The following is a 25,938-nucleotide window of genomic DNA, read 5'->3' on the forward strand; positions in this document are numbered from 1 at the left end:
TCTTTTTTTTTAAAATTTTTTTTCTTTTCGTACGAGGTCGAGAACAGTGATGCAGGACGGCCGCTTCGCGAGTCGCGACCGGCTTGCGATTAATCTGCATCTGGTTGAGACCCGTGATGACTCAATCGTGCAGATTATCGGGATAATTTATTCCTGAGGAACGCTCGGATTCGTCGTCACGCGAATCTCAGCCAGCCGAGCGACGGCCGGCAGCTAGGCTGAAAGAGAGAAGTAGCAGTCCTGATCAAGACAGATCTCCCGCAGGCGTGAAATAACAGTTTCCCCGCATGAGATCATCCTCTTGTCACAATAAGTCAACCGATGATTAACGTCATATCGCACCGATGTGAAAACAATGGCAAGTATATATAAAAAAAAAAAAAAAAAGAAAAGAAAAAAGAAGAATAAAAAAAAAGTGTTAAACTAACCGGCACAAAATACTTAAACCAATAAATTAAATGACGCCTAATTCCCTTTTCGAAGTAAAACTTTACCTTCTCGCCGTGTGCTAATCGCCGACATTAAACTTGCCGCATTAACCGATGATATCGGACGAGCTATTGTTCGCCGCGTTTTGACGCGCGCAATTCCTACACCGTGTATTTTGCGCATTGTGCAACCAAGCTTAAACAGTTCGAAGTTGTGTTCCACGAGCGAGTAAGATTGCACGGCGGTGCATCCTGTTCACTTTATGCCGTGGCTGGAAGCTGCTCTCACCTCCCGGGGCAAAAGTCGTGAGCTGAATGTCACGGTGATTGAATACGACCCACTGATGTGCTTCCCGAGATGAACAGATTACGCGCTATTGGCTTTCCGCGGTCTTCGCGCGGCGCTTCGTAATCTTCGTCTAATTGCTTGCACCATCAATATTGTAACAGCCCTGACGGCTCGTTAATAAATAAACGTCTTTTTATTGCGAACTTAAAGGAGCCTTTTTTTATTTTTTTTTTCCCAAAACGCAGCCGAGCGTACCTCCTACGACTTCATTTAAACGGATCGCCGAAAGCGCTCGCTGCGCGAGACATAAAGTTCGAAACGACGAGACGGTCGCGTGACAAAGTTAACGCCCGGGGAGCGAAATGAAACGTGAGTTTATCCCTCGTAACGTCGAACGAAGTCTCTCTACTCTATTCAGATCTGCCTTTGTGTGGTTTCCTCGGTAACATTTCAAGAAACTCATTCGCACCCGCGCCTTCGAGCGCGGTTTTATTGCAGCCTCCGCGAACTCTCGGCCGGCTGCATGCGGCTGATAAAAGCCGCTTAGCGCATACGGACGCGTTTCCACACGCTTAGTTATGGGCGTGCGAGGAGCGCGTTAGGCTAGCGGGCAGAAGCTTCCCATGGAACTCTCACCTCCGCGGGCGGAAAGTGAACTTCGCGGGGCCGACGACGTTCAGCAGCAGCCGCCGCAGCCGCCGCCGTGGCCGCGATCCTTTTTCGGGTGAAAGGTTGGCGAAAAATTCCCGACGGCGGCTACCGCGGTAGCGCCAATGCCGCGGCTCGCTTTCACTGCGGAAGAGATCGAATTTTTCTTCAAAGTACACGAAGCTCATTACAGCACGCCGAAGTATGTCATGTAAATCTGAATATCAGACTTCCTCGCTCGTGTTCCGTTCGTTTTGCAATTTTTTTTTTTTTTTACGTGGGAAAGTTTTTCTTTTTCTTATTATTATTTTTTTTTATAGATTTTTAATAAAAAATATTGTCTCGAAGGCGTCGCGATATCAAAGTCAGAACCGGAAAAAAGCGGAAGAAATAAAAAAAAGAGAGAGAGAAGGAACGTGACGGTTGCTGCGCGATTACGTATCGCTGGTGATAATTGCGTAATGATAATTATACGGGAAGAGACAATTCATCTCGCGCGTAAATGCCGCTCGTCTCAAGGACCTCTTTGTTACGTCGAACCGTCCCGGCGAGTTTAAGTTCGAGCTCCTTTTCGCGAAAGGATCACCGAGGGATTAATAAAGCGGGCTCGGCGCGCGGTTAATCGATGAAAGCGATGAGACGAGGTCACGGATGAATATAGATACACGTAATGACGTTTACGTTGTAAAATATTATTAAGCGTGCAGGATCGAATTGAGAAAAAGGCGATACGCGGGGAGATAATCGGTGACGGTTACGTGTGAAAGTGAGTGCGATTGTGTGGTAGCAAAAGGTGAGTGCCTAAAGGTTAAGAAGGTTACTATCGCTAAATCATCATTTTAAAAGCGAATAGAGCGCGATAAATGGGATTTAAGGCGCAACGTTGCGTGAAGCCAGATGTGCGTGCCACGATAAAAGGATATACGAAAACGTCCGATAAAACAAACAAAAAGCGATTTATCGCGATCAATTAATCTTTCCCCCCTCATTCAAAATCGGAATGCGCGCGCGAAAAGAAAATTTTAATAAACGATGACAAATTGTCCGGCTGTTGAAAGGAGGCTGCGATTCTCGGTTCTTTAAACCGCGTTACGACAAAATTAAAAAAAAAAAAGAAAAAAAAAGAAAGATTTTGTTTTTAGAAAGGGTTTACTTAGAAAGACGTTTCGACTGTTAGAACTCTCTGTGTCACGCGCGCGGGCTTTGTTGGAAGAGATCGAGCTCTCTCGGTTTCACCGTGAAATGTAGGGTTCGAGCTAACAGTTTGCACGGCCGAGCTTGAATGAGGGAAACCGGGCGAGCGAGGGCGGAATAAAAAGAAGCGGGTTAAGGCGGGGTACGCGAGGCGTAAACGCGCGCGGGGAGGGATCGTTCGCGACTGGTATCGCAGGACGGAGTAAAGGTTACCACCGCATCATCGCCACGTCAAACTACCAGCTAGATTAGTCCCCCTTGGGCGAGCACGAGATGCGCCACGCTCGGCTAGGAGTCCCGTCTCTGTCGGACTCGTTCTCGTACACGTTTCGCGACGTGGTGAGCGTCCACATTGCTGGGTGGTAGGTTGGTAGGTAGGTAGGTCGGTTGGCCGCTCGGTAGGTATATTAAACGATCCGGTCCCTCGTGCCCCCCTCGTCCTCGTGCCCGATCGCACTCTCTACCTCTTTCTCTTTCTCGACCGTTCCGCGACCGTATCTCTCTCTCTTTCTTTCTCTCGCTCCTTCGTTCTGCCGGGCGCTCTTCGCTCGCGCGGCTTCTAAGATCTGTGGGAGCGCCTTTCACCTAATTGTTGGCACAATATGTGAAGACGAAGCCACCACGGTTCCCATCGCGGAGACTCCTGGAGATGATACTACGACCGTGGCGCCTGGGCGCAGACGCTACCCGGGGGACTCGGAGAGGTCGACCGGGATCGTCTCGGCGACCTGAGGGGATCGGGCGATACCGCGAGTAAGTAGGATGATAGCGCGTAAGAGGTCAACCTCGAAGAGCAGCTGCGATTTCCGATTTTATTCGTCTAGTTAAACCTCGCGTTCTCGTGGAAGTGAACAATGCTCGTTCAAGTTTGATTAAGAACTTGATAATCTTTTTTATAAATCCCCCTTTTTTTTCAAATACAATTATTTACGAGCATACGTTGTTCCGATTCGAAACGTCGCTGTGCCACGTATCCGCACGACGCATGAAGTTACTATTTTACAAGACGTTATTGCTTCGCGTTTCACGATCTCCGTTCTGGATCAGGCCTTAAGCAAACGCGGGCAGAAATGACACTGTTCCCCGGCGGTTCGTGCTGGCGATCAGGCCGGGTGATTTCGAACGCGGAAACAATGCTGCTCCGACGCTGCCCACGAGGAAGAGGGCGAAGCCGGCGGCGCGCTCTCGCCATGAAAACGACGAGCCTCTTCTGTCCCCCTTCGGCGATTTGCTACGATCTATAAATTACGAGACAAGAACCTCTTTCTCCTCCTATCTCTCTTCCTCTCTCTCTCTATCTCTCTCCGTCTCGATCTCCGCCGACGCGGTGAGGTCCCGTTGTGACTCACCGGTGACCGGCGCACCGACGCGTCGAAACGAGCGCGCAGCGAAGGAAAAGAGGTTGCACCGCTGCCGCTGGACTTTAACAATAACGATTATTTACACCGACGGCGTATCGACGTTGACGTTTAACGTTCCTCCCCCACCGCGTGGCGAACGATCCGATCGGTCCCTCCCGTTCGCCGGCAGCTCGCGGCCGCCGCGAAGAAATTATGGCCGTCCCCGGCGTAATTAATTCCAGGTGACGAGGTGAACCTGCCTCGATCGCCTCCGTCCTGCGATCTTGATCGCCGTAAACTTCCCCGGGCGTCTAAGAAATGGACAGCCACCGGATGACGAATGCGCGCGATCGCGATAATTGATATCCTTATTCGACGGTCGATTTCTATCCAACGTGGACTTTCGGCGCGAAAGGGACACCTCGTTCAACTCGTTCCCGTCGTCGCTTAGCGAGTGACAAATTGTCGCATTTACTCGTACGGGATTTTCCGAGATGAAGTAAAGTGGCTACGTTGGCCCGGCAACTTTGGAAAGTTTACCGCTAACGACGTTACTTGCAGCTACGGTCGACTTTGTTCCTCTCGTCTTCGTCCTAATCCTTTCTCCGTCCCGACCGCCCACGCCGGTATTCGCGCACTCGAGAAGTAACGCACGAGGAGGGGGGAGGGGGGAAAGAAAAAAAAAAGTTCACGCGCTACTTTCTTGCGACGACGATTATTCGCGTCGGGAATGATATCATGGAGTTGCCGCGCCACTTATAAATGCATCGACGTTTCTCGGAAATCTCGATATCGGTAGAGACTGCACCGTGTAATTAGAAAGCATCGCGCATTAATTGGCGAGGCATTGAAATATTGAAATATGTGGTTTATAGAATAATTTGGAAAAAAAAATTAAAAAAAAAAAAATTAAAAAAAAAGAAAAATTAATACCTAATAATAGATTATTTTAAGAATAGATTAGATCGAACGATTGCCGAAGGACGGGCGGACGATAATCGGCATCGGTTGAATCTGCGGCGGACAGTGCGGACAGATTCCACCCGCGAGACAATCTACACACCGCGCTATCCGCAGCTCTGATCTGGCCTCGTCATCGGGGAATGTGGGAGTGTCGACAAAGGATCATCCGCGGCTTGAGCGAGGAGAAAGATCGGTGACAGTCGGCCGGCGAGGTGTCACGAAGAGGCGTGGAGGTTCATCATGCGTTTCGGTGTCGCTCTACCCTGCGCTCCTCCTTGTTCGTTTGGCATAATGTCAACGTAGCATGATAATCAATTTGTCGGGCACGCTCGCGGATTGCTTATAATTGCAATTACATCTATATTACGCGGTAGTCTCAAAGAGAGATCTAAACTCTAATTTAAAAAAGAAAAAAAAGAAAAAAAAAAAAAAAAAATCTTTAATTCGTGGGGATGTTGAAAAATCTCTTTACGCATTTTATTTCTTAGCGACGAAATATTTTCTTAAAACGATTCTTTTACGGACGTTAGACGACGCAGTGTTTCAGAAGGAAAGCTAATCTCGAAGCAAATGAAAGACTGGAAAGACACCGGGGATCTCAGGAAAAAGAAGCAAGCGAGTCCCCCTAACGTATGACTCAGAGATATTTGGGTTTCCAGTTGAAGGCTTCAGGACGATCGTTCCCGTTTCCCGTCGTTCCGGCTCCGACTACGGTTTTGTGGCTGCTCATTGGCCCCCGCGGAGGTACCCGGGCCCACCGCGTCCCATTATCCCATGCTAATTCACCGGCCACGGCTGTCATTGCCTCGAGGCGAGGACTGACAAGTAACACCTCTTGGCTCGTGTTCTCCAAGACTGTAGGAGTGTCTCCTCTCTCGCTTTTCTCCCCCCGCGCCCTTCGTTCTCCGTCTCTCTCGTCACACGTCATTGGTTGTCCTGCTGGGGGGCTCCTCTTTCCACATTTTCTCTCTCCCCCGACCGCGGCGGTGCTCGGTGTCACTTTCTCTTTCTCGGTTTCTACGGTCCGGCTCCCTCCAACGGGGCAGGGAGCCCCGCGTACCCCGCTCGCATGAGCATGAGCGAGCGCTATCCACACCCCGTCGGGGCCCCCGTGCCTCCTCCCCCTCCCCCCTTCAACGTGCACACTCCCGTGGCGACCGAAAATCAACTCGTCATGCTCGCTTCATTTTCTGCCCGACGTAAAACAGCCATTTGTTAGGTCGTGTCAAGCCCGCAAGACCGTCCGCGGGGTGTCCCGTTTCTTGTCTCTCTACGAATGGCATATCGATTGGCGATTCATGCGATCGACGCTCGATAATAAATATCCGAGCGCTAGAATGGTGTAACGCCCGGCGAGTCTTTCGGGCCGCGCGGTCCCGAGGCCCCTGGGCCCCCGTGTCCCGTGCCTCACTACCTCCCCGTATTAATAAACGCGGTGCGCGCGGGGGTACGCGCGACGAGACGGGGCCCCAACGATGCTAAGCAACGAGAACATAAATTTCTCGTCCAACGACCGTCCGAGTGCCGCCGCGACGTTTATCTCTACTTACGTTGCCGTTATATCGTCCCCGCTGACGATCGATCGCAAATTAACGTTGCGCAGCTAAATTTAATCCCACCGGCAGCCACTGAACCCGCCGAAATATACGCATTCGCAAATCGCTTCCGTTAACGCGCAACGCGGAGTTAGTCTTAATAATTCCGGAGAAAACCCACCAAGATAAGCAGCCACGAGTCTACAAATTGAAAATTATACCCGGATTTTTTTATTCCCCTATTTTTTTTTTTTTTTTTCTTCTAACAATTAAATTAAAATCGCGTATCAATTTATACAAAAATATATTCTAATATGTATATATTCAATCTTTATTATAATTTTAATTCAAATAATTGGAGTAATCTAAATTTCCTTACAACGTCAGCGGCAGTCGCGTCTTAAATTCAGCTTTTAACGACCACGGGACTATTTCTACTCTCTCTCTCTCTCCCTGATCGTTCCCGCGCGCTCGATGTATAATCCAGTTCTCCGCGAAGTCCTGACCCCCCCTGTCCCATTAGGAGGCCGCGCTCTTCCGTATGGGAATCACCGGTTCGTCGGGATGACAGCGATAGTCCGGCCGGGCTCGTATTTGTTTCGCGAAATTTCACTATGTGCCCAGAACAGATTGGTGTCGCCGCCGCTTAGCCGTTCGTTGGCCTCGCGGACGCTCGTTACGCCGCGAAGCTGTCTCGTAAATTACTGCCTTATATTCTCCCTCCCGCCCCCTCCGTTGGCGCCCTCTCCCCCGCTCGTACCGTCTCACGTACTCATTCACTCGTTCACCTCGCCGCTGCTTAGAGATCCCGGCGGGCTCCGGGTTTATGAAAGGCTTAAAAACCGTAGTAACGCGACCCTCGCGCCGTAGAAGGAAGTCCGCGGCGAAATTATCGCCGAAATAGACGGCGCGCGACGACGCGCGTAATGACACCGGCGGTTTTCCCCGTCTCTTCCGAGTCTCCTGGAAATCGCGCCGGCGGACAATTTTATCGCGCGGAGATGTGTTAATCGGCCGAATTTTTTTTCCCCCCCGGTCGTCGAACGACGGAGCCTTTAAAGCGGCGCAACGTCCGCCGGCGCCGACGAGATCTAACGGGCTTGTTACCTTATCGTATCGGCTCTTTTGCGAAGCGGGTAATAATATACATTTAAATTGTTATTTACAATAAGGCGAGGGGCTATCCGATGTTTTATCAGTTCCGAGTCGGGCTCGATAGACGCGATCGCCGGCGATCGTCGCGACGGTGCCTACCCATCCTCTCCCCCCCGGTCGTATTTCATTTCGAAACCGCGGATAGAAACTCGGCCTGGAAATGCGATTCCGTGATGTACGCCTCCAGATTACAAAGGACGCGAGGATGTGCGCGCGGATCTACTTTGTTATCCACGGCGAAACGTGAAACGGTCCGTGTGCACCGCTCGGTCTTGGTATGCGCGCCGTCGCTGTCTTCACACCGGCCTGAACCAAATTTATGTGGCATCGGGAGCCGAGGGCGAGCATTTGAATCCGAGATGAGACGTCATCCAGTATTTCTTTTCCCCCCTTTTTTTTTTTCTTTCTTTCTCTCTCTCTCTCTCTCCTGGTTTTTTCTTTACGACCGCGCGAAGCTCGGCTCCGCTCGTGGAACCGCATGCCGGATGTAGCGCGCGAGGCGACACTTTTGCAACGACGATGGTTATGACCGCGGGCACGAACGCCCCGGAGGACATTTGTACCACGGATTGCGAAACAAGCGTCGCGCATACTCTCGGCCGCGGCATTATGCATGAGGCAAATTCTAGATATCCGAGGTGGACGACTTTGACCCCTTCCTTCCCGCGTGACGCGGAATCTCGACGGCATCACGTATCCGCGCGCGTTTCGTTATGCGACGCCGCGCGCGTTTAACAAGCCATTTCGCCGGTTCATCTTACAAATTTCTGCGGGGATTTTCATGCTAAGCGTTTACGCGATCTCCCTTCGATCCGCGCGGCGTGCAGCGTTACATTTAAATTCATCCTAAACCCTCTCGAAATCCTTTCTGCATCCTCAATCTATTTATTTAGAAAACGCGCGCCTGGTCGGACTGACGTTGGAATAAAAAAAGGGTATTAAAATAATCTCGCCGCGTTTTATTTTTCGTTACGTAATAGAAGTTTATCGAGAGATACGCGCGTTCGGTGTATGTATTTAAAGGCCTGCTAGGTTTTTTCTTTCTTTATCGTTTTTCTTTTATTTTTTCCACGCACCTTGAACAGCCGTATACGCGGGAGAGTAACCGCAGAGGAGCAAAACCGCTTCGTGGGTAGCTATGCGGCATCACTCGACGGAGCCCTTCGTAGTCGTTGACAGTGCCGCTATCAACAGGGCCGGTTATATTGTCGCTACGTGGCTCGCACGGGCGGCTGCGGCCGTGAAGATATATACGAGTCGCTGTCACAATCTTTCGCCGGATTTGGGAACAGCTCGCGGAGGCCGCCGAGGGGTCGAGGAGCCACCCCGACCTCCCTGCGAACGTTTAAATCGATCTTCGCCCCCTCCCGGGCGGCGCGGGGTTCGGGGGGCTCCCGGCGTGTCGAGGGGACCGCTCGAATCTCGTTACCGGGCCCAGCAGGATTCCGATTACCATTTCTCGGACAAATCGTCGCCTCGGAGCCCGTCGGCGCGCGCGCTTCGAGCGATGGTGGACGACGGTCATCGATGCTGGTAGGCGGACGAGCGAGTAGCGAGCCGATCGCTTCGCGCGCGCGATCATTAGAGCACTCCCCGGCAAGTGATACGGAGTCGTTATCGGAAAACGAACGTCGCGACGACGCTGGGCGAGATGGACGGAACGGGAACACCCGCGTAACCGACGTTAACAAACGACTGCGATAAGAACGAGGGGGGTGAAAGAAAGAGGGAGAGAGAAAAAGAGACGACGATGCGTCTCGCGACTGTCAAACGCGCGGAAAGTGAAAACGCCGTCTCGCTTATCTCCGATTAATTGGCAATTAATTACTTAATGAAGACGCGCGTTGTTGCGATAACGCCGGCAACAAGCAATTAGCAGATAGCGAATCGGTCGCGAGGTAACGTCCCGTTAATAAATTCCCCTCTCGACGAGCGTAATCTTCATCTTCAGCGACTCGGTGCGCCGTTATCTCTTGCTCTTTCTATCTACCTATGTACCTCTCTCTCGCTCTGAGAGCAGCCGGTTATCTCTACTTAATAAGTCTTGCGCGAATTGGCACTTAACATGACCTAGCCACGCGGCTTTTCCGGCTGTCCGCGAGAGGAGACGCGCGACACCGATGACGAGCGACACCGCGAAATCGGCGCGGACAAATAGGAGGCAGCGGTAGAATGTAGGCCGTATATCAATCGGTTTATCTACTTGCCGACGCGTGTGGTCGACTCCGGGTTATGTCGCGGTTGGGCGACAGACGGGTCCCGAGAAAACGGTAGAAGAGAAGGAAGGACAAAGCTGGGCTCTCTCAACGGCGTTTCTCCCGATATGCTATTCCCGCCGCCTTATCCCGCCCGCTTCTCGCCGTTCTTCCGTGTCCTCTTCTCCGTGCAGCAGATAACGCGTTAAAAACGAAGGACGTGGAACCGAAAAAGCCAGGGCTCGCATCTCTTAACCCGTTAATTCTTTCATTCGCGTTTTTTTTCTTTTTTTTTCTTTTCTTTATTTTTTTTCCCTCCCTTTTCTTTTTTTTTTTTTTTTTTGATTGTAGCTTTCTCGATTTGCTCTCAAACGATCCTGTTACCTTCCGGAACCAATCGTAATCGTCGCGCCACGTACGCGAATGCGAGAAAAAAAATATCTCAACGACGAAACACAGCGAAGATTCGACAAAAATAATTTTTATATAAATGTTACGAAGATATATTAAATTATTATATTAATAATTTTTTTTTCTTTTTTTAAAATTAGATCCGATTGTCGCTTAAACTCTTTCGACGTTCCGCCCGATCTCGCGGAGTCCGCCGTCGTCGTCCTCTTCTTTGTCGTCACTCTCACGGTCGTAAAACTATTCGCGGGCACTCGTCGCGCGGCAACGGGCGATGATTCATCGGCCATCGCGTTTCTCAATTAGGTAACGCGGGGCACGGTCTCCGCCGCGGACGACCGACGGTTAACGTAATTTCGAATAAATCAAGCCGCCTTTTTACCAGAGGCCCCCCCTCGACGGGTGGGCCTCACGGGTCTTCCCGCGTCCTTGAGGACGGCGCCGCCGCGGCCAAAGTCGACCGGCTCGTAAAACCGTACACGGCGCGGTCCGCGCGGTCCCAGCAATACGCGCGCGATTACACCGCGTTTCATTGTCGCGTAAAGATCTGGTTACGCCTCGCGCAAACGTGAATACGAGCCGTCATAACGAACGCAATCGGTGCCCGACGGCCCCGTCGGATTTTACTGTCGGACGGCGGATCCGCGTCGTCGATAAAGAGATCCCGGTGAAACGATCCGCGGCCGACTAAACGATAATGGAGACGTGAACGGACAGAGAGAAAAAAAAAAAAAAGATCCCAAGTCCATTTCCCTGGCGAGGTAACGAGGCGACCGTTCGCGCGCGGAAATGCCCCGTAAACGTATGCGAATTATTAATTTAGGGTCGCACGGGCCGCGGGATGCGGAAATCGAGGGGCACAGACGCGGCCGAAACCGACGGCCGAAGGGGAGGGAAGATGAGGACATTAGGCACGGGAGCCCACGGCAGCGTTAGCGATCCATAATTTACCGCTCAGGATGCTTTCCCGTGCAGCTATTTGCTTCCTAATTTATGTGTTTTTAAAGGAGCAGTCTAACGGCTCTCAACGGATTTCAATTTTCGAAGGATTACTGTCATGGTAATCTTGTTGATTCTCTCACGATGGAATCTCATTTTATTCCCGTCGTAAAAACGAAATTCATTTCCTATATAAAAATCGTGGAGAGATCTAATTTACGTTAAACTGGATGGTTCTTTAATATTCCGTTTGATTAACTATTGTACCGCGATGTATTCGAATTGCCGCATTAATGTTAATGACGTATTAATTGCCCGCGTATTAATTAATATACATTTATGCGCGTTTATTGCGTATAATAAAGAGAAAAATATTTTGGAAACAATGTTTCGCGTAATTTAATTTTTTCCTTTTTTTTTTTTAATGCGATTTTCTATTAGCTGTTGAGGTAGCGCATCGAACACGTGCATCACGTAAATATTGTATATGCGCGTCCACAGAATTGCGGACTGACTTACATTTAAATAAATTATTGCGAACGGCATTTACATGGCAAGGCAAACCGCACGTCGTACGCTTCCCGACGGAACACCTGGTGCATATTGTATACATATTCGACGATTACTCAGAGCAAACGTCAAAACAATGGGTGACTCTCGACGCCTTAAACCATCATCGAGCTTTCGTCAAATGCAACTTTTGCCGAGACGTCGGTGACCTCGCAACATCCAACAATTTCTTTTTTTTTTTTTTTCTCGCACGCACTTTTATATTATTCGCATCTTTTACTTTAATAAAATTTACGTGTAAAATTTTTTTTTAAATAAATTTGCATAATATAAATATATGATTAATATATCATTATTAAATTAAGTAAATAAAGTACGTTGATAAATTTTAATTTAGCTGCAAATGTTGCATTAGACGATTCGAATACGTGGACAAATCAATTGTGTCGCAAGCGATACGGATCATACGGTTCCTAATAAATATGAAACGACCCCGGCGAGTTTTGCATCGCACGGGCACCGATTATCCCCGTCGAACTTTGTTCTTGCAGATCGCCCACCCGAACACTACCGCCTATTAAAAGTTCGTTTTCCTAAAGAACGTACGAGGGAGGATGCCACGGATACCCCTTAATTAAAGAGACCTTCTTTGACAGGAATTTCCTCGAAAGGGCGCGGTTTAACTTAAGCGGTATTTAATAACGTAACAATTATATGGTAGGCACTAGAGGTTTCGAAAGCGCGTCGAGGACCAATCGACTTCGTCAGCCTAATCTTTTCCCCTCTGTCTCCTGAATCTGAACCCGCCGCTTCCTCGTCTCGCCCCACCGCCTTTTGACGCCGAGGGCCCCTGCCCTCCCTCCCCCACCGTCTCGTTTCCTACCTCGAGCCTATCCGGGAAAAATTTCGACGAGAAGCTGGACCACGAGGGTCAATTTCGAGAATCACAGGCTCACCGTGAACATGTATTATAATTGGCCGTTAATCGGCCCCACTGTCGGCCCGCTGGACCATAAACGCCAGTGAGTTCTTACGAGAATAGCGGTATAAAACAGAAGATAATGCTAGGACTCCGTCGGATTTCGATCTCTTAAAATATCTGATATCAATTATAAAATCATATACCTCGTAACGGTGGACGAAACGAGATATTATGTAAGGATTATATTATTTATAGATCCCTCCCAGAAATGAGCTTTCCTCAATATCTTCATTACCGTTTAGTGAAGCGAGAAATCAGATCTAACGTTGACCGAAGTGTAATTTACATGTAAATCTATATTTAGACGTCTTTATCGAATTGTCTCCTATGTAGAAAGGCGATGCAGAGTCGAGTTATAAAAAATATTACAGACTTACTACTTCTGATGCGCAGCAGCGGAGTTGTGATAATCCTGCAACATAAAAAGAAAGAAAACTAAGTTGTAGACACGTTCTATTATTCGAAACGACAAAGTAAGAAATTGTGAGTACAGAAGAAGTGATTTTTACCTTGGGGTTGCTCCGCCGAGACCAGATGCCTTTCCGAGGCCTCCTCCTCCTCTCAGATTGTCCGGGATGTCGGTCCTCGGTCCTCCTTGCGCACACACACGCGACACTCCCGAAAAACGCGCGTTACTATGCGACACTCCCGTAAAAAAGTATAACGCACCGGCTGCGGTTCATTTACAAACGATTAACGAGGCGAGACACGTTCAGTTTCTCCGTCGTATCTGAAACAGGAACGGCTTTCATTAGCTGATGGCACATCGAATACAGTAAAGATACAAAAATGTCGTACGAAATGCTCGACTCGGTCGCGGAACTAACTAATGTAAAGTGCAGGATACGTACCCTTAGCATAAACATATCGTGGTCGGTCGCCGAAGGTCACCATGAGTGAGGTATTCCCGTGAGTCCAGCCATGTGCCGCCTGCTCCACCGTGCTTCTCTGCGTCATAATCGAAGTCGCCCGCTACGCAGTGATAACGCGTTTTGCGAAAAATCTGGCCACTGGCACTAACTCCGTGCGTAACAAGTCATCGAGCGCCAAGCAACTACGTGCACACCGGCAGGGTCCGCTAGTCACGTACGCCACGTAGCAACGCGCATGTGTCGTCGTACTTCTCCCCGCCGTAATGGGAGCTCGCTGCGCCGTGCAGAATATGTACACCTTACACAGACGTAACATGGTCGGTCACTGAAAGTCACCGTGCGCGAGGCATTCCCGTGAGTCCAGCCACGTGCAGCCTGCTCCACCGTACTTCTCTGCGTCACAATCGAAGTCGCCCGCTATGCAGTGATAACACGTTCCGCAAAAAATCTGGCCACCGGCACTAGCTGCGTGCGTAACAAGTCACCGAGCACGAAGCAATCACGTGAACACCGCCCCGGTCCGCTAGTAACGTACGCCACGTAGCAACGCGCATGCGCCACCGAGCTTCCACACCGTAATGGAAGCTCGCCACGCCGTGATACCGTGTTCCGCACAAGTACAACGTGGCCACCGAGACTATCTGCACGCGAAACTACCGGCCGCGCGAGAACGAATCGTCGATCACCCCGCCTTGATCGATGGAGATCCGGCTTAATCCGCGTAGATCATCGCCCGGTCGCGCGAACGGCATAGAGTGAATATGTGCACGTGGAAATTTACTTCCGGGGTACAAGGATTAGTCTCGAATGCTCTCCGTGATCTGGGAACGTGCACCGGAAAGTGATTTTCGCGTTGGAATTGCACGGTCGTTCGTCACATCTGCGTAGGAACAGCTGGCTGTGAATGCGATCGTCCGCGACGTCATCTACCTAGCTACTGTTCGGTGGTGTACGAGATAAGCGCGCTCAAGCGGCCGAGTTCCGTACGACGTACATCGCGCGATATGACGTCACGAGCAGCTCGTCCTTCAGTCTGAAGCCGGACTCGTAACACAGTGATATATCGGAGTATCGTGCGCCATTAGAAATCAAGTACTTTTAACGCATTAAGCTTCCGGCTTGTCGCGAATTAACATCCGTGATCGAGTCGCGTGCGGAAAGTGCAGGTTTAAGTGACGCGGCATACTTCGCGAGCGAACGTCGTGTACTTGCCTTTACATCGTACTGTAATTCTCTGCGCGAATGCGAGCTCGTCGCGGTGAGTAGGTTCGGTATCCCGACGATGCTACGCAAGCTAAAGTCCGAGAGCGGATTATTTCACTTAACCTCACTTCCGAGATCGGCGAATTAACGAACTGTACCCGGGGCACTGAACGCGATCGTCCGCGACGTCATTTATCAGCTTCTGTTCGGCGGTGTAGGTGGTAAGAGTGGGAGTCGATGGTGGAGACACTAGTGCAGGAACGAGAAACGTCGTAACAGTCGTACCAGTCGTGCCAGTTCGCACCAAGATTCGGAGCAGTATGCACTCATCGGACTTTATGCCTCCCACGGCAGCGAATATTCAACGATAATCCGTTCTGAATTCCTGCGAAAATTAACGCGGCATGAATGAGACGAGATCCCGAATATCGGACGCCACGTAAGACACGTAATTTATTCGTACCGTAGTTTGTATGATTCGGGCGTCAATTATATTCACTCGATTCCTTTGCAGCGCGTCGATCTGCATAAAGGTGATCTAACAGTAACGATGGCGCGCTCATGCGGCCGAGTTCCGTACGACGTACATCACGCGATATGACGTCACGAGCAGCTGGCCGTTCAGTCTGAAGCCGGACTCGTAACGCGACAATGTATCACAGTATCGTGCGCCATTAGAAATGAGGTACGTTTAACGCACTGAACTTCCGGCTTGTCGCGAATTAACATCCGTGATCGAGTCGCGTGCGGAAAGTGCGGGTTTAAGCAACGCGGCATACTTCGTGAACGAACGTCGTATACTTGTCTTTACATCGTACGGTAATTCTCTGCGCGGATGCAAGCTCGTCGCGGTGAGTAGGTACGGTATCCCGACGCTGCCACGCAAGTTAAAGTCTTCTTCCGTCTAAATAAAGTCCGAGAGCCGCTAATAATGTCATTTAACCTCACTTCCGTGATCGGCGAATTAACAAATCGCATCCGAAGCACTGGCGGCGCTATTCGAAGGTGCTGTGTGTAGTATCGGGTGAATGACTTTCGTCAATAATTTGTTATCGAGGTACTGATTAATCTTCGTGCAGGTTTCGCGAGTGAGTGACCTGTGCACGGAAGAAGGATGACCTGTCGGCAGACATCCCACGTTCCACGAGGAGGAGGAGGACGAGGAGGAGGAGGAAGCCACGGAGATACAAGGTAAATTGCTATTTCATTTATTTCTCACTGCGTACAATGAACATTTATTCGAGCGGCTTTTTAACTCCAATGTTTCTTTTATGTTCTAGGTCATTGCAGCCGAGTATCTCCGCAACGTATCGACCAGGTCAGTCCCACATTCTTCGTTTATATGTATACAATAGGCCCGTTCTGTTGCGTTGTCGCCCATTCTGTTGCGTTGTCGCCCATTCTGTTGCGTTGTCGCCCGTTCTAACCGAGTTAATTAGCGAATGATTTTCTATATTGCAATTTATTCTCGCACACACGTCGTTAAAATGTTCGTGAAACGCTCGTAAAACCGGGATCGTATTCCCGAACTTTGTGTTACCCGTCGCACATTTCGACTTCCACCCGTCACGCCCATCGGCTTCCCTCGATCGTCGGATAAATTTATGTAAAACACATCGGATACAGTGGGACCCAGTTATAAAATTCGCCGGGCATCTATTAACGCGTGTATAATTGGCCATCGATTGAGCCCGCCCAGTTACCGGTCGTAAACACGTAGGTCTCGATTTCGATTGTGGGTTAAATATATATTATACATATATATACATATGTACACGTAGACACGGGGGCCGTTTCTCCCTATCTCGGCCACCAAAATTTTTTTCTCTAAATTTCGGCCAGCTTCCAGAGGACCGTTTACAACGTAAGCTTTAACAACCGGGCCGAAAATCATCGGTGTGCAGCCAATTAAAAGCAAGAACGACCAATTACGACCCCGTCTTACGAGGGGATTCACGACTACCTTCGGAAACCTTTACGCGGTTTGATTCCTTTTTTTTTGTTTTTTCCCCCCTTATTATATTGGGCGGGTATACGCGCGAGTACTTTGTTCCCACCTCGTGGCACTTACGAAAATGCATGCGGCGGCAAAAAAATCCTGCGACTGATTCGCGAGAATTCAGGACTCATTTTAATTACACCGTTTAGACCGCGTTTGTAATTTTAACAATTTTTTTCGGCTCAAATTGGAAAGATAATTAATAGATCGCAATTACCGTTCTCGAAATAAAATCAATCTCGTTCTTTTGAAATATCACGCGACTGAATATACAATGTAAAGCACCGCTAGCATTCGCGCGAGTCGAACTCCTTCGGGCTCGTTGCGTCATTTTGTAAATCATCGGCTTACGCCTATTCGCTGTCGATAGCAATAAAAGCCGAGCGGGGCACGCACACGCGCAACGCGGATAACGATAAAAAGGCAGTAAAAACAATCCTCTCCCTCTCCCCCTCGCTCTCCGCGGGCCTCGGGGGCCGCCGTCGCGTCGGCGATTACAATTTCGCAGCGTGGTTTTTTATATACTTTCCGGCGAATCCTTCTCACGTCTTAAACGGCGCGGTGCCCGGGCAACGCCGTCGAGCCTCCGAGCGAAAAAGGAGTTCGCCGGTGCAATGAAAATGGGGCTGCCGGTGCTGCAGACCGGTGGAATTGTTGGGCGTACCTGGTTTTTAGAGACGTTGCTCCCGTCGGGTCGTAAACACAGGGCGCCGGGGTTACGAGCGGAGCCCGGGGTCGTTTTTGGAGAACGATACGTTTCCGACCGCGGAAGCTACCCGGGGATTTTTCGGCCCGGAGGACCGACGGCCTCTTTTCCCTTCCACCCTCCCCTCCCCCTTTACGGCTTTGTCCCCGCGCGGTGCTCCCTTACTAAATCGATCCGGCTCTACGAATTTGGTAGACGAATGGACCCATTCTGGGAAGCTGCGGGGCTGCCGTAAATCAAGCAGCGAAGCGAAAGGTGCGCGGTGCGCGCGCGCTTCTTTAATTTAATATGTCCCTTGCACAACTTAATTTCGTTTAACACAAACGTAGGGTTTTTTTTTTTCTACCGTGCTCGCTTTTTAGAGAAATTCACGGTCGAAAGTTTCGGATTTGACGAAAGGGTCTTGCCGTTTGCGAGCAAACGGGGAAATTGCTCCGCGTCAGGCCTCCTTCCGGTGGGAATAGTTCGTTAAATATTTTTGCCGGCGGGCAAGAAACGTTGCGGAATGATGTATTTCTTTGAGAGCAGCTTTAACAATGACTTTTCTATAAGTAACGGGCATCGCGGATTACCGTTCTTAAGGCTCAACTATTATCAGGACCGGCGATTCGTGTGATTTATAGAGATCATTATTAAATCGCGTCTATACTTTTATTTATTATTATTATTTTTTTTTTTGTTTTTTCGTGGTTTTTTTTCCGCTGTTCGTAATCCAGAAAGCCATCGCGCGAGTCTTCTCTACGACGGAGAAAAACGGATGACGCGTCCATAAATCGCGCGTAATCTCCGCTCGATTCGAAGGTCTCAGCTTCCACGATATATCGCGTCGAATTCCAATTCGCTGTCGAAATTGCCTTCAATTTAGCAATTAACGAGGGGCGGTGAGGGCTAATAGGAGGGTAGCTAGACACATCGGGCCGCTTGAGTGACAGCTCTGACCTCTCCCACCGGTCCACACCGCGTCCCGTACTCACTCCCGAGTCATCCCGACGGTCGGAGCTCACCCACACACGATCCCGCTCGTCGGCGCGGGGTATATTTTTAGAACGATTGGCATTACGGGCAGGTCGCGGTAATGTTGTTTTCCCATACGCACTCGAAACCGAGATGCGCGGCTTGCCTCGAGCACGACCGCGCACGGGAATCAAACGAGCCGGTTCTCCCGGCCGGAGAAACGCCCAGGTCTAATATACCTCAAAGCGCATCTTTTTGCGACAATTAAGCAAACGCGACGGGCACATCGCGATCGAGCGTGTAAAAAATACGGACCGGTCATTTGCAGGCTCGTTAAAGCACCGCGGACTTTTACTGCCCGTAGGCAGAGAAAAGAGAGAGAGAGAAAAGAAAAAAAAAAAGAAAACCCCTCCCCCTCCTTGTCGTAAACGCGCGTAAAAATTGTCATTCAGTTTCGCCTCGACTCGTTCGGGAAAAATCTCTCGTGGCACGCCGTGAGGGAAAGTATTCGAATAATCTGCGAGCGATACAAAAGCGATTGTGAGAAATTCCATGGCGGGATGAAGATGCCAAGCGCGAGGGGCGCCGTTCCATCACGGCGCGATGTGACGGTTGGCGGTCCGGGTTGATTCTCCCGCGGGAGCAAGTGTCTCGGGGGACGATCGTTTTCGTTGCCGGCAGAAAAAGGGCAGGAGACAGGAGCAAGTCCCTTTTTCACGCTGAATGGCCTCGTACCCGCGCGAGGGTAGGGCTCAATTTCGACGACAGGTAGACGGGTAGGTAGCGGGCGCCCACTTGTTACCACAATAGTCCATTCGAGCATACCCTTCAGGAGTCTCTAGGATCCTCATCCGTGAATTTCGACACTCGAGAGCAATAAATGGCCGTTAAAAATACTCGACCGAGGCCGCGGAGGCCAGATTGCTCGTGCCCGGTATCGGCGTACCTACGGATAAAGATAAACACCAACTGGCCGAGAGATTAAATTACTTACACGGGAGGGAGATTTAAAAAGCGCGTCTAACGTTGCCAGAGATATGCCAATCCCGAAGGTGCGTCACTTTCGAACAAATGTAGCATTGTTCAAAATAAATTCAGCGCTCGTTGTAGCCGTGAATAATTTTCGCAAGTATTATTTAACTTCAGCTGCATTTATATTAAATTTAATATTTATATTTGAAAGTCGTAAATGATTCTGAAGAGTAACGCTTAAGCGAGCAATTAAGTACGTAACCGTGGATCTATTAATTTACATTTTGCACGCGCTAGGCTTCTCAGGTATTACGTGGTACGTTCTGGGGTGAATAAACCGTGCAATAAAATACCAATTTTCGTAACCTTTTTTCTCGTCAAAGGGAAATCTGTGAAAGACTGTTAAATGTACCTGCAAAAGTCAGGCTTTTTTTCTTCCTTTCCGCCTCCTGCGATTTAAGCATTCTTCCCACGGCTATTCGCGCGCACAGAATAAATCTCACAAAGAGAAAAAAAACCGTCAACGGTGGTCCGAAGGCGGAGACACCTCTCTGAAGCTACCGGTGGTTCCGCAGGGGGCCTTGTCGTTTCATCTTCTGTCCCGGGCGCCGCTTTTGATCGCCGGTTTTGAGGAAGAATTCTACCACAAAAGGGGGCCCCCGTTAACAGCGGCAACAATTCCTAGCTAGGAGTATCGCGGTCAGCTACTACATTCGTAACCGTGACGAATTTTAAAAGTGAAGCGCGCACGAAGCGACGGTCGATTTTAAACGTTTGTTGTGTCCAGCGTCAACGTAAATATAATCACCAATAAGCATTGTCGGTATACCCCGCGGTGAGGTACAATGAGCCGCGATAACCGATACCTCGCCTGTTGTGCGTTTTAGAAAGTATCGCGCTTAGCAAACATTGGCATAAATTTTGCAGAACGTTTCGTAACACCGGTCAGTTGCGTCTCCTTGAAAAGAGATCATTTCGGGGCTTCAAAGCTGCGTGCACGGGCCGCACGATAATTTAAAAAAAATTCACGTATGCACAAGAAACGATCGCGCGCGATTTCCGTGCATTCGTTCATCGTGAGATTTCGCGCGAAGGGAGGATATCTATTATTTAGCTTCGTAACCGGGTACCAAAGAGTTAATTAGAATCGTGCGAGGACGCGTGACGTGCGTCGCGGCAGACTTTCGTCGATGTTGAATGATATTCGGACACCCCGCGGCGTCGAGAGGCCTATCTGTATTATGAACCTCCTATGCGGCATCCCGACGGCCGCCACCCCCGACGTCGTTCGGCTCGATCGGCGCGCATCCCCGCGCGTTCGAAGGCGGAAAAGGTTACGGGCGCGACAAAGCCGCGAGTGTCTCTCGATTCGACGGCAATTCAAAGAGAGTCGATGAAATAAACTCGGAGCCCTTCACACTCGCACGCGCGCGCGCACACGCATACGCGCGCACGCGGGTCGTTGGCAGAAAAAGGAAGATAAGCCCGCCTCCTCGAGGACCCTCGTGAACCCTCCGTGGACATGCCGGCATAATAGGCGGCGTCTTTACGATTAGCATTGTGAGTTTCTCGATGAATGTGATTGTTGTCTAAGCGGGGCCCTCTCCGTCCCGTGTATCGCCGGCCGCTGTGACGACGGGGCCTCGTGAGGGGCCCATGAGACCCGCTATATAGGGTCCCGTATGGCCTCGTGCTGAGCCCACAATGCGCGCAGCTATGCGAAGCACGCGTCCCTTGTGTTGCGTGAGCGCCGCGCGTCCTGCGTGCCTATATTTATAATGCATTATTTACAACTGCGAAACCTCCAAAGATTCGTCTCTCCTCCGCTTCGCTCTACCCGGGCCCTCCGCCCTCCCTTTCCCTCTACATTCGCCCCCCGTGCCGTCCGTAGTCCTCTCGCTCTGCCACCCGGTTCCCCCGGGTTCTCTTTCTCGCCCGGCGTCACGGTTCCCTTTATACAAGCGTCGCAGTTGACCGACACAGCATTGTGCCCCTTCGTCTCACTCCCTGTTCCTTTTATCCCTTTTATCCCGGGCCCTTCGCACCTCCGTGTTCTCGCATTAACCTCGCGCCTTCCTTTTGTTCCTGTAATCGATACACGAGTAAACGAGCGAGATGATTGAGGTCCGAAAAGGAGATTCGAATGTGACTTTCATTCTACGGCTGTGCTAATTCGCGCGGCGCTGTTTTAACGTCACTTCGCGCATTTTCAAAACGCGTCCCCGCGCCTACGAATATTTCGCAAAAATTTTTTTATTCGCCGAAACACTCACGGCAGCACGCCGCAATATCCCTCCCCCTCCCCCCCCCTTCGCGCATGCAAAGGGAACAAAAGAACCGGGATATCTTAATGCAAAGATGATTTATAATAATTACACGTTGTCCAGCGCGCGTTGTCGTCATTTATAACTAACTCTTAGCATTTGTCTTATTTTCCGTGGCCTTTCAACCCTTCCCTTTCAGAGAGCAGCCCTATCGCCCTACTCCGCTTTGTGGCTCGAGCCGTTCTCACTGCCCTTTCCTCCCCCCCCCCCTCGTCGACTCCTCTCCTCGTCTATCGTCCACACGTGCCCGATTTGGCATGGTGCTTCGCCCGTGCATCGCCGCGCGTATCCCTCGAGACTTTAAATTCTCTTGATGCAGATCGCGTCCCCCGATTCGATTAAGACAATTTGTGTTGGGACACGCTATATTAGGGAACATGTGCCGCAAGGTGACCGATCAATCTCCGGGGAAAAATCTTATCTCGCGGCCGATCCGGCCGCCGACACCTTTTCGCCACGTTTGCGGAGCTGCGGAAACTTTCGGAAAAATATTGTATTACCTGGCCCCGCCGCCAAATTGCCCGGCAGTAGATTAAGACCGATAGCCGTAATAGGTTTTTAAAGCGTTTAACGCTTTATCCGAACTTCTGCTCGTCGAATGATCGCGGAGCACCTTCACGACTTTTCTCCATTGAGAAACAGGTCCGGCTGCGCCAACGAAATTACTTCCCTCGACTTACGTTACGTTCGTACTTGTTCAATTATCATAAGTGTTAATTTAAAAATAACTTGAACTTCGTCGTAATTTTTCGCACGGATTTCGAGCAGTAGGTTCGCAGCGTTAGTTTTTCTTTCTCGCGGGGGAAAAAAAAAAATCACCGCTTTGCCTCGCCCCGCGAGCTCTTTAATGACGTTTTTTCGTTGAATAGATTTAATAATGATTCCGAGAAAAGCGTTCCTCGTGCGTCTATTCACTCGGATGCTGCGCGTGACCCAGCGGGTAGGAGAATAAATAAAGTTCTGGACGTTTTACGGTTAATTGTCGCTACGCAGAGACACGGCAGTTTAACGTGTCCGGGCGAACCCCGGGTATGCCCCAGAACAAGGAAAACAGAGATGGAGCTCGGGATAAGGGGAGGCGGAAGAAAAGGAGCGAAAATGAGCGAACTCGGAGTGGGTGGCCGTCGGCCTCAGATCCTAATCTTCTGGTTTACGAGATCTCGGGGCCTTCCTTCCTTCCCAGGAGACCTCAACGCGTATGAATCTCTCGCGACGTTGCACTTCACTGATTTTCGATCTTCTTTCGGATGCTGCATTCTCCCTGCGTGCATCTGTATCTCACCTGGCAGAATGCCAGTCTTTGTTTAGCAGTTTTTCGCTTTTTCTCCCTTTCCGAATGGTTCAGCAAACGCCTATTTTCTTTTCTTCTCTTTTCTTTTTTTCTTTTTTCTTTTATTTTTTATTTTTTTTTCTGTCACTTGACAAATCGCAAATATGCGATTACAACTTCTTGCAGCGAATTGTCTCGTTTTTAAACGACTATAGATTTACTTTTTCGACAATTCTAATTATAATTTTTTTTTTTTTATTTATTTTTTTTATTTTATATATTTCCGATCTAGAACTATGTTTCTCGATCTTCCTAGTTCAGTAAACGCGACTCATTGTACGTCCTCGCGAACACATTAATCCCTGTCGTTTCCCGCGCGCGTTTTGCTTCTCCTTTTTCGCGATACTCTCGCGAAGTAACGAGCCGGGAAAAGACGGCCTGTTACACGGATCGAAAGAAAGTAAAAAGCGCGAGCAGGAGGTAGGACCCAGTACATCCTCGGAGGATATTTGTGCCGAAAGCAGTATGAGCAGCAGATTGACGGGGGACCACCCGGGCCCAGAATGGCGCTCTCGCGTGGACCACGAACGGCGACAATCCTCTTCCTCGTGTCTCGCCCTTTCTTCGTTCCCTCTCGCTCCCTTTCGCCCTCGCGTCTCTACAGGGTGTCCCAAGGGAAATTCGCCAACGCCTCGAGATTCTTTTAGCATTTAAATTTGACGAGCAGCAAATCTCCGATCTCTTGCATATTTTCGTTGTTCTCTTTTATATTTTGCGCATTTTCCGTCCCGAAAATTAATCTCGCGAATTGCCTTATATTTTTCACTCCGCTGTAATCCGGGAATAAAAAAAAAAAATTTGTTCGCCAAGAAATGAGGTACGCAAATCTGGTTCGGGAAAGCAAATCCTGAAATTTGAAAATTAAATTATAAATTGTGAGACGCCGATGAAACTCCAGACACCCTGTATGCACGCGTGTTTTTTTTCTCCTCCCCCTCCAGCGCCGTCATTGTCAATGCAGAAACGTGCTCTTTGTTAACGCGCCGATGGGACGCAGTCAACGGCTGTCCCTCTCGTGCCATCGGTAGATCTGGTTTTCGCATAAACGCCTCTTTTGTGCAGGTCGCGATCTGGTTGTGGCATAAACCGACGTCACGCTACCTCATCGTTATTCGCGACTATGCCGGCCGCTAAAATACCAACAAAATCGCGTTACGAATATTAATCCCCGCATGGCTGTTCGTGCGCGCATTCTGTTTTTATCTTGTCATCGTGTACGGTCATTTATACGTGTACGTGTGCATATATCCGATATATGTATATATTCTATATATATTTGGTATTATCGTCTGCGTCATCTCGTCGCATTAAGTAAGCTGTCCGATTGCGTATCTCGGCGCAGAACGCGTCTCGGGCCGCGGCGAAGGGAAGAAACACGTCGAACGAGGAAACGAAGGGGGGGGTGGGCGGGAAGGTGGCAAGGCGGCCGGAACCAGTTCGTCAAATTTTCAGCCCAATCAACCGGATAACGATAAAACGTCAAGGACGTCACCGGTGGTCCACCGTTCTCGACTCCCTCCCTCTCTCACCCTCTTTGCATCCTCTTCGACTGTTGCCTCCTTCGGTCCATTGATCCATCTCGTTCGGGACCGATCCTCTTTCTCCGCTTCTCCTGATCGCGGGGATCATTGAGAAGGAAAAATGAGCAAAGGAAAAAAAAAAAAAAAAAAAAAAAAAAAAAAGAAAAAGAGCCTGACTGCATCGCGCCGTTCTTTGGATACTCCCTACGCCTCGTTGCGGCGAGATATCCGCAGCCTCCGGAGCGGCCGAAAATTGTCCCGGGTACCCAGAAAACATACTCTCGCTGTCCGTGCTCGTCGTCGTCGTCGCTATCGTCGTTCCCCGTCGTCATCGCCGTCGCTGTCGTCGTCGCACGTGTGGTCCCACCGGCGTGGATCTAGTCTCTTGTCACAAATACGCACTCTCTTTCTCTCGCGTCTTCTCTTTTCATCCGTCTCTTCCTCGTCGTTTTCTCTTTCCCTCAGTCGCTTGCCCCTTTTCGTCTCCTCCTCCATTCTCTCCTTCTCTCTCTCTCTTTCTCTCTATCTTTCTCCTCCTCGTCCGCGCCCATGTTATCTCGTATTCTTCCGATGTTCCTACCCCGTGTTTCGTCCTGACGCTCGGGTTAGCTTCGAGAAATCGCGTGGGCAGGTAATCGAGTAGGGCCCTCGCGAGAATTTAAGATCATCGTATCCACGTTTCGTGCGTTTAGGGCCCCTTTCGCCGCGAGATTAAGCCTCGATTTCTCGCCGCCCTCGGAGAGGGTAGACACGTCGTTTCCCGCCGCCATGGCGGCGATACGTTACTTTCCTTAATTCGCCGGTCTGGTGCACGTCGCAAAAACCGCGGCACCGAGCGCGCGCGCGCTTGAAACGATTATGGCAGCGACGACGTCGCCGACGTCACCGCTTATTTCGGTAAAACACCGTGACGTCGCGCCGTCCTTTGGCAAGAAACCTAAGTCCGGCGCGCTCGCATTCCACCTTCTCGCTGTTTTCTTCGTCATGCGTGCCGAAACATCCAAAGTTGCTCTCTCCTTTTTTTTTTTTTCTGGTCGATCTCCGTAAACGGCTTCATTTCTAATCGCGCGTCACTTCGAACGCACAAAAAAAGGGAAAAAAAGGAAAAAAATTGGCACAAAATATCTGTAGAACTTCACCGCGTTTCTCTCCACGTTCGCGCGGAATTATTTACCGCTTACTTCCGTCCAACTTTTATACTCCCGTCATATTTGGTGATCCCGAGAGGAAAGCTGGCGGACAGGGAAGAAAGGGAATCCCGTCCCGAGGAGCCGGGGCCCCTCTCGTCTCCTTTCAGGAGGATTACAGGTTTGCGGAGAGATCAACATCTGATTTTTTCGGTTCTGATCGGATGGACGGACGGACGAGACCGGACCGGACGGTTCCCACACGCCGCTTAATTGATCGATTCGAAAATCTCGGTGATCACCTCGAGGATCTGCTGGAGCATTTACCGTAGATCGTGTCCAGAT

The 25,938-nt window shown here is 50.0% G+C and overlaps 2 long non-coding RNA genes across 2 annotated transcripts in view; one reads left to right on the plus strand and one right to left on the minus strand.

Annotated features, from left to right (window-relative positions):
* Positions 1-12,503: 12,503 nt before the first annotated feature.
* On the minus strand, positions 12,504-13,984 carry LOC139101922 (uncharacterized). The gene is made up of 3 exons (XR_011545641.1): positions 13,438-13,984; positions 13,096-13,316; positions 12,504-12,998 (listed from the first exon to the last, which is right to left on the minus strand). It is a non-coding gene; the product is annotated as an uncharacterized lncRNA (long non-coding RNA).
* Positions 13,985-15,307: 1,323 nt separating this feature from the next.
* LOC139101746 (uncharacterized) overlaps positions 15,308-25,938 on the plus strand; it is a 70,074-nt gene continuing 59,443 nt past the window's right edge. The window contains exons 1-2 of the long non-coding RNA XR_011545610.1: positions 15,308-15,852; positions 15,942-15,979. This is a non-coding gene — a long non-coding RNA (uncharacterized lncRNA). The remainder of the gene's footprint in view (positions 15,853-15,941; positions 15,980-25,938) is intronic.

Source organism: Cardiocondyla obscurior, linkage group LG04, assembly GCF_019399895.1.
Source record: "Cardiocondyla obscurior isolate alpha-2009 linkage group LG04, Cobs3.1, whole genome shotgun sequence".
In the NCBI taxonomy this organism is placed as follows: Eukaryota; Metazoa; Arthropoda; class Insecta; order Hymenoptera; family Formicidae; genus Cardiocondyla; species Cardiocondyla obscurior.